Source organism: Capricornis sumatraensis, chromosome 20 (genome assembly GCF_032405125.1).
Source record: "Capricornis sumatraensis isolate serow.1 chromosome 20, serow.2, whole genome shotgun sequence".
Taxonomy (NCBI): Eukaryota; Metazoa; Chordata; class Mammalia; order Artiodactyla; family Bovidae; genus Capricornis; species Capricornis sumatraensis.
In genome coordinates, this window is record NC_091088.1 from 45,030,796 (window position 1) to 45,038,936 (window position 8,141).

General features: G+C 41.2%; 1 non-coding gene across 1 annotated transcript; it reads right to left on the bottom strand.

The window, feature by feature from the left end:
- Positions 1 to 209: 209 nt before the first annotated feature.
- LOC138097279 (U6 spliceosomal RNA) lies at positions 210 to 313 on the bottom strand. The gene has a single exon (XR_011146479.1). It is a non-coding gene; the product is annotated as a U6 spliceosomal RNA (small nuclear RNA).
- Positions 314 to 8,141: the final 7,828 nt, after the last annotated feature.

Genomic DNA, 8,141 nt, shown 5'->3' on the forward strand with positions numbered 1-8,141 from the left:
TTTAGCTTTTTTTTTTTTTGAGGTAACCTGTTATTATTCTTTCTTTAAAAAAAAATTAAGGTATACTTTACAAACAGGAAAATTCACTTTTTTTTTTTTTAAAGATTTTAGTAGTCAAGAGCTTTTTTCTGAAGATTTTTTAATATAGTGGAGGGGAAACAACTGGAAAATCTCAAACAAACCTATGGATTATTATTATTATTATTATTTTTAATATGGAATGCTTCACAAATTTGTGTGTCATCCTTGTGCAGGGGACATGCTAATCTTTGTATTGTTTCAATTTTAGTATATGTGCTGCCGAAGTGAGTTCTGGGTTACTTTTTTTAAATTGGAGTAAAAAATTCACTGGTTTGTTTGTGTGTGTGTGTGTGTGTGTGTGTGTGTATACAGTTCTGCAGTCAAATGTATGCAGTCATATAGCCAGCATCACAAAAAACATATGGACAGTGTCCTCCAAAATTACTACCAGCAGCCATCCCTTCCCCCACTTCCAGTCCCTGGGAAACCACTGAGCTGTTTTCTCTCCTTGTAATTCAACCTTTGGCAGAATATCCTACAAATGAAATCATACTATCACTTTTTCAGTCTGGCTTCTTTAACTTATCCTAATGCATTTGAGATTCATTCCTGGTGATGGGTGTATTGGCAGTTCATACCTTTTTATTGCTCTGTAGTTTCTCTTTATTTGGATGTACTAATATTTGCTTACTAATTCATTAGCTTAAGGACATTTATGCCGTTTCCCATTTTTGACAGTTACAAGTATACTATAAACATTCACATCCAGAGTTTTGTGTGAAATAACTTAAGAAAAATCTTTTCCTGTAATACAGTAAGATGACTTTTAGTGTTGTATGGTTAAGTATGTGGAACTTCATGAAAAAACATTGTTTTTCAATCCAGAGTACTCATCTTAAAAAAAGAACATCAGTTTTCTTTATATGTATGCTCAAGAAGTTTCTGTTAGTATCACAGTAATAAATGTAGTAGGGTTAATGGAGCATTAAATATTATCTTGAAGGAGAATTGAGATGCTTTTCTTTTTTCTTCATCATCTGTGACCTTCATTTGCCTTTAATCAGAGTTGCCCATCTCACAGGGAAGACCAGGAAGTGTTAGAGCAGAGGGAGAATCTAAGCTCAGCTCTGACTTCTAAAAAGGATTCTCAAAGTTGATTTTAAAGACATTAGCTGTGAGAAGCAGAGTTTTTGATCCTCTTTACTTTATGAGAGAAGGGGAAAAGGCTGTTGGCAAATCAAATGAAAGGTCAGGGTTTATCTCTATGCAGTGGATTGAAAAGAGTGACAAGAGGAAAAAGCAAACTGTCTTTACCTGAGGAGGGGGTAAGAGTGGGAGGTGAGTGGGGGTGAGGGGGTCAAGAAGCCGGGAACTCTGTGGTTTTCTTTGCCTTTCCCTAACTTTCCTGCAGAAGACTTCCCACATAGAGACAACTTGGAGGCCCAGCCCTTCAGCTGCCAGTTATTGTTGCTCAGTCGCTAAGTCATGTCCAACTCTTTGTGACCCCATGGACTATAGTATGCCAGGCTCCCCTGTCCTCCACCATCTCCCGGAGTTTGCTCAAATTCATGTCCATTGAGTCAGTGATGCCATCCAACCATCTCATCCTCTATTGTCCCATTCTCCTCCTGCCTTCAGTCTTTCCCAGCATCAGGGTCTTTTCCAGTGAGTCAGTTCTTTGCATTAGGTAGCCAAAGTATTGGAGCTTCATCTTCAGCATCAGTCCTTCCAATGAATATTCAGGGTTGATTTCATTTAGGATTGACTGGTTTGATCTCCTTGCAGTCCAAGGGACTCTCAAGAGTCTTCTCCAACACCACAGTTGAAAAGCATCAATTCTTCGGCACTCAGCCTCCTTTATGGTTCAACTCTCACGTCAATACATGACTACTGGAAAAATCATAGCTTTGACTCTGTGGACCTTTTTCGGCAAAGTGATGTCTCTGCTTTTTAATATGCTGTCTAGGTTTGTCATAGCTTCTCTTCCGAGAAGCAAGTGTTTTTTGAATTTCATGGCTGGCTGCATTCACTGTCGGCAGTGATTTTAGAGCCCAAGAAAAGAAAATCTGTCACTGTTTCCAATTTTTCCTCTTTTATTGCTATGAAGTGCCAGGGATACTCACTAAACCCTGGATATGAGAGGTGGACCCATTACCTGGGGCAAGGAGAGGGGAGGGGGAAGGCTGGAGGCTGCTTCAGCGTAGGTGGGAGGAGGCCAGCCCCAGCACTTGGGAGCCGTGCAATCCAGTCTCCCGGGTGGTGTCCTTCCATGCTGTGACAGTCTGTGACTGCCTAATAATTTCTAAAACCAGAGTGGGATATTTAAAAATAAATTAACAGCTTCTCCATTCCTTTTCTAAAACCTAGGGTCAGAGTCCTACCACCGTAAGCACTGATATCATTGTTGCCTCAAAGCAGCACTTTGCAGGACTCTCAGGTGACAGCCAAGGGAGCAGCTCAATTGGAAGGGCCTTGGGAGAGATGGAGCAGGTTGTGTGTAAAGTCCCTTTGGGGTGGACTCACTTCCCGGGGGCATCTGCAGGGATCTCCCTAGCAGAGCCCCAGTTCTCTACAGACTCAACCAGAAGGATAACCTCCTAATTCCCCCTGCATCTCTGTCTGGTCCTCTGGCCTTTGCCTGGCAACTACAGCATGAGGTGATCCTGCTGACCCACCAGCAACAGCACGTGTCCTTTACAGGGTTTATTTTAGTTTGCGTGGGGTCAGCACTGATGAAGTTGACACTCCTAACTCCTCATGTCTAAAGGCATCTATCGACTGTGAGTTGGGGCTACAGGACCAGTCTGGGGCGGTGAAACAAATTTTCCTGTCTTAAACCAGTGTCCCTAGTTCGTCCTCTCGGAAGCAAGACTAAAGCACTTTCTCTCTTACCCCATCTGCTGCCACCCTTTCCTTGGCTCACTCAGCCCACTGGCCTGGCCACACCCCGAACACACCAGGTGCCAGCCCACCTCAAGGCTTTGCCCTGCTGTTCCTTCTGCCTGGAACAGACTCCTGTCATCCACTGCACTCATTCTCTCTCCTTTCCTTTCTCCATTAAATGCCACTGCCTCAGGGAGGGTGTAGGCGGTGAGGAGCTGTTCTGATGATCTTACTCAAAATACCACTAGTCTCATCTCACACTCTGCCTCATTCTTATCTGTGATATTGATGCCTCCTGATATATGTTTCTTTGTTCATTGCTTCTCTTGCCCCACAGGAATGTCAGTTCCAAGAACGTAGGGGCAGGGCATTTGTCTTGTTCCTTCACTGCTGTCTCCCCAGTATTAGGCATGTGCGTGGCTCATTGATACTTATGGATTGAATTTATTAATTAAAATTGGTTGCAGAACTCTTGCTGTAGAAGGGCTTGAAGTGACAAGTAGCCACAATGCCCCACCTCTCCATGTTTTGGTTCAAACCTGAAATCCTATTATCCTGATTTGTTCTTTTTCTTTTTTTAATTGAAATGTAGTTGATTTGCAATGTTAGTGTTTCTGGTGTATAGAAAAATGATTCAGTTATACATATATATCTTTTTCCTATTCTTTTCTGTTATGGTCATTTATTACAGAATATTGAATACAACTCCCTGTGCTGTGCATTAGGACCTTGTTGTTTATCTATTATACGTATAGTAGTTTGTATTGGCTAATCCCAAGCTCCTAATTTACCCTCCCCACCCTCTTTCACCTTTGGTAAACATATTGTTCTTTTTCATTCTCTCCCTCATAGTCCTCCCATGGAGGGCGATGTGTACCCTGTGGTACTCTTCTCAATCACTAGAGACCCCCATCATGTCTTTGTTTCGTCAGAGTCTCGCAGGAACTTGATGTTCCCAGACTTGGGTAATTCACTGTAGTTTGGCCCCTATCGATGGTCCCCTCCCTTTCATGGATCTGAGCAGTGAATCCAGATAGAATTTGCTGAGTTGCATCACCTCTGGCACTTATTTCCAGGCAGAAGAGCAAAGTAGTGTCCTTGAGGCCTCGTTGGGGGATGAGAGCAGCAACCCTTTAAGCTTTGGGACATTTCTGTGCTTCTTGGCTGAGAGAGATCTTCAGAACTGCAGACCCATGAAAATGTACTTGGGAGTGAGACTTCCCTGGTGGTTCAGTGGCTAAGACTCCACTATCTCAATGCAGGGGGACCAGGTTCGGTCCCTGGTCAGGGAATTAGATCCCATGTGCTGCAACTAAAAAGGTCCCACATACTGCAGTGAACATCAGTGATCCCATGTGCCACAACTAAGACCTGGTGCAGCCAAATAGGTAAATATTAAAAAAAATTCTTGAGGCTTTCTAAAATGTTCACAGATATCCAGCATCCCAGTAGATGACTGAATATCAAGAATACGTGACCCTTGGGCAAAAATGAGATTCAGGACCGACATTGCACCTCATAGGGCTGGAAGAAAAACTGCCTAACTTTGAACAGCTTCAAAAATTTCTAATAGCTATTTAAATGTCTGTATAACTATTTGCTTAAAGTCTCACTAGACTTTAATAATAGTACTCTGAGAGCAGGGTTTGTATCCATCTTCTTGAATCCTGTATCTGTAGAACTTAGAACAGTGCTTAACCAATGGCAGGTACTCCGTAAGCAGAGGTGAGTCAATTACTGAATGAATATGGTAGAAAAATCTTCTCTGATTTCTACAGAAGTGGTCATTTTTGTGTTTTTTTAAATATATTCGTTTTCAGTGATAGCCACTGTTGGCTACATTTTCATGGCAGCTGGAGGTAAGACATGAATGGGGATTAAGAATTAGGAAGATAAGTTATGACGCCAGGAGCTGAGTCAACTGGTAAATATTGAACAGCTATCAAAACACAATCAATTATGGAATGATTTCAATGTCTATCAGCAGATGAATGGATAAACAAAATGTGCTGTATTCATCCAATGAAAATTGCTCAGCCATGCAAGGAATGAAATCCTGAGACTTGCTACAGATGGATGAAACTTGAGGACATTATGTTAAGTGGAAGAAGTCAGACACGAAAGACTACTTACACAGTTCCCACTTATAGGAAATGTTCAGAGTAGGCAAGTAGATTAAATGTTGCCAGAGGCAAGGCAAGATTGAGCAGTAGAGGGTGACTGCTAATAGGTACAGGATTTCTTTTTGGAATGATGACAGTGTCTTGGAATTGGATGGTGGTGGTGATTGTACAACTTTATGAATATACTAAAACCCAGTGAATTGTATGCTTGGAAAGGATGAAATTTGCAAAATATGAATTATATCTCAATTTTTAAAGACAATCCAAAATAATATTTTTATTATGAGAAAAACAGTGGGAAATTGTAGTCTAGAGACAGGCTGATGGGTTGGAGCATAGTTTAGATACTAGGTTATTCTCAACATCAGAATGGCAAGAACACAGAATCATTTCCCAAAAATCTAAGCTTATTTGCCTGGTGACTCCCTGTGTAAGTACAAATGACACTCTTTCTTGGCGAATGCTAAGAATTGGAGTGGTACTGAGGTCCTAGACATTCTCAAATAAAAGAACCCCAAGTTCTGAATAAGGGGAAATGACTGAGTTAACGTGAGAATGGTTTAAATGATTATGCAAAGTGCAAAATAAACAAGTTGGTATTATTTGCTAAGCTCCATGAAAGAAGTAGCTAGCAGGTGCTTCAACCAGCAAACAGATGAAAGCTTTATTTTCTCTTTAGCCTTTAGTGTCCTGACATGAAGTGAATGGCCATAATGTTAAAAGCTTAACTTGCCTTCCCCTTTCACCATGAGAAAAACATCAGACAAACCCAAGTTAAGGAACATTCTATACAAAATTGCCAATGTCATGAAAAACGAAGTCTGAGAAACTGTTCCAGATTAGAGAAAACTTTTTCGGATTAAACTGGACTCAGGGGACAAGACCATTACATATAAAGTGGTCTCCTGGAACAGAAAAAGGATTTTAGTGGGAAAACCTTGTGAAATCTAAATAAAATGTGGAGTTTGGTGATTATTAATGGACCAACATTTATTTCTTAGTTTTGATTAAAAATATGCCATGGTAATGTAAGATATTAAGAATCAGGGGAAACCTGGGTGAAGGTATGTGGGAACTCTTTGTACCATCTTCGTACCTCTTCTGTAAATCTAAGTCTATTCTGAAATTAAATATTTACTTTAAATTTTAAAAGTTCAACTAGAGTAACCTCTCTGTTCTGACAGCCTTCTCTTTGTCTAGCTCACAGGTCTGTGGTTTGCATGTGGGTTGGTTTTTAATTACTTGATAGTGAACGTAGGAACAAACTGTGAAGCTCTCTCTGTAATGTAAGATGGCGCCATGAATGAACAAAGCTTAACCTAGCCACCTATCCCCTCCTACATCCCTCACCTCATCGTCTATACCTGGGCAAAGGCTTGAGTTTCGCCTCATTGATCGCCCCTTCTGCCATTCCTCTCCCTCTGGCTTATGTACTATTCACTGCCAGCTGGTGGGCAAGCATTAGGTATGACTGATAGAAGGTATCAGGCCAGACCTGAAGGAGGTTGTCAAGAAGTGTAAGGAATGCTCTCAACCTTGCACTTCCTCAGGGAGCTTACAGTCCACCAGGGGAGTTAAAACTTATGAATTCCTCTGTACCCAACAGATGAGTGATCACTGGGAATGACTCAGGATGGAAAGTTAGAAAATAACAAGTAATAAGTAATAAAAGGGGAATCCTCCATGCTTAATCCACAGAATTGATTCATTATTTTCTTAAATTTATCCCCAGTGACTCTCCATGGTGTTTGTTTTTTTTTCTGTCTTTTTTGATTTTTTTTTTTTTTTTTTTTCTATTTGAGAAAGAAAGGGCTGTATTTCTCAACTCACTTGGTCCTGTGGTAAAGTGGGGCAGACTTGTGTAGTGGAATCTGGAACCAGATGGTTAAGACTGGAACTGCAACTCACCATTCACTACTATGGGACTTGTTTTCATCTTTAAAATGGAAATGAAACAGGCCTTACTTCTGGGAGAGAGGTGAGGATTATGAGTTGATTTGAATAGAGTGTCTCAAATAGTGCTGGTTATAGGATAAATAGCCATGAGCATAAACTCTTATGCCTGGGTCAAGAAAAGAAGGGTGTGGCAAGAGATGTATAAAAATGGGAGGACACAGGGTTATAGGTGATTCCTAAAAACCAGGTTCAAAAATTTTTTTGCAGTCTTAGTAAGACCACAGTATCATATGGAATACCAAATTCTGATATATAAGGCCTATGGATGTACCCCTAAGGAAAAATATTTCAGAATATTAATTGTGGGCAAAATAGTTAACAGTGCTTATCTCTGGGTGGGTAGGACTATTTTTAAAATACTTATTGGAAAACAAAAAGGTGGAAAGTAGAAAGGTGGTTGCCAAGGGCTGGAGGGAGGGGAAAGGGAGAATTGGTTTAATGGGTATAGAGTTTTAGATTTGCAAGATGAAAAAGTTCTGGAGAACTGTTGCACAAAGTGAATATACCTAACACTGCTGAACTTTATTCTTAAAAATGGTGAAGATGGCAAATTTAATGTTATGTTGTTTGTTTGTTTTTTTGCCACACACACACAAACACTTTTCTATGGCAAACACAATAGTGTCATATTTAAGAACAAACTCAGTGCAAGTTGTTTGATTTTTAAGTGAAAGCCTTAATGGTTGGTTGGTGTACCTTTTAGTGAGCGTTTCTATGGTTTACTGGACCCTGACTGCCAGGTGAAGGTTAGCTGGTGGCCGTTAAGCTCCATAAGCATGGTTGGGCCTTCTCTTTCATTCTCCCTGCTCCGCTTTCTATGAAGAGAAAACATGAACTACAGAAGAGGGGTGTTACTGAAACTTGTTTGTTTTGTCTGTTTTCCCTTCTCATCTGGGTTTGCTTGTCAGCTACTGAATGAGGGCGTGCCCAGGGGATGGCCTTCTGACCCAGCGGCACCTGCTCTCTTCACACACCCTCAAGCCCTGCTGGTTCTGCGTCAGTTGCACTATTTGCAGGACCACCCTCAAAAACCCCGTGCTGCTGGCTGTTCTGTGATCTGTAACCCTGAGTCTGAGCCAGCTGGATTGAGACAGAGGAGGCTAGGCCAGTGATCTCAGAGCTGCTGTTTTGTTGCCTTGCAGTGCCTTCCTTGGCCCA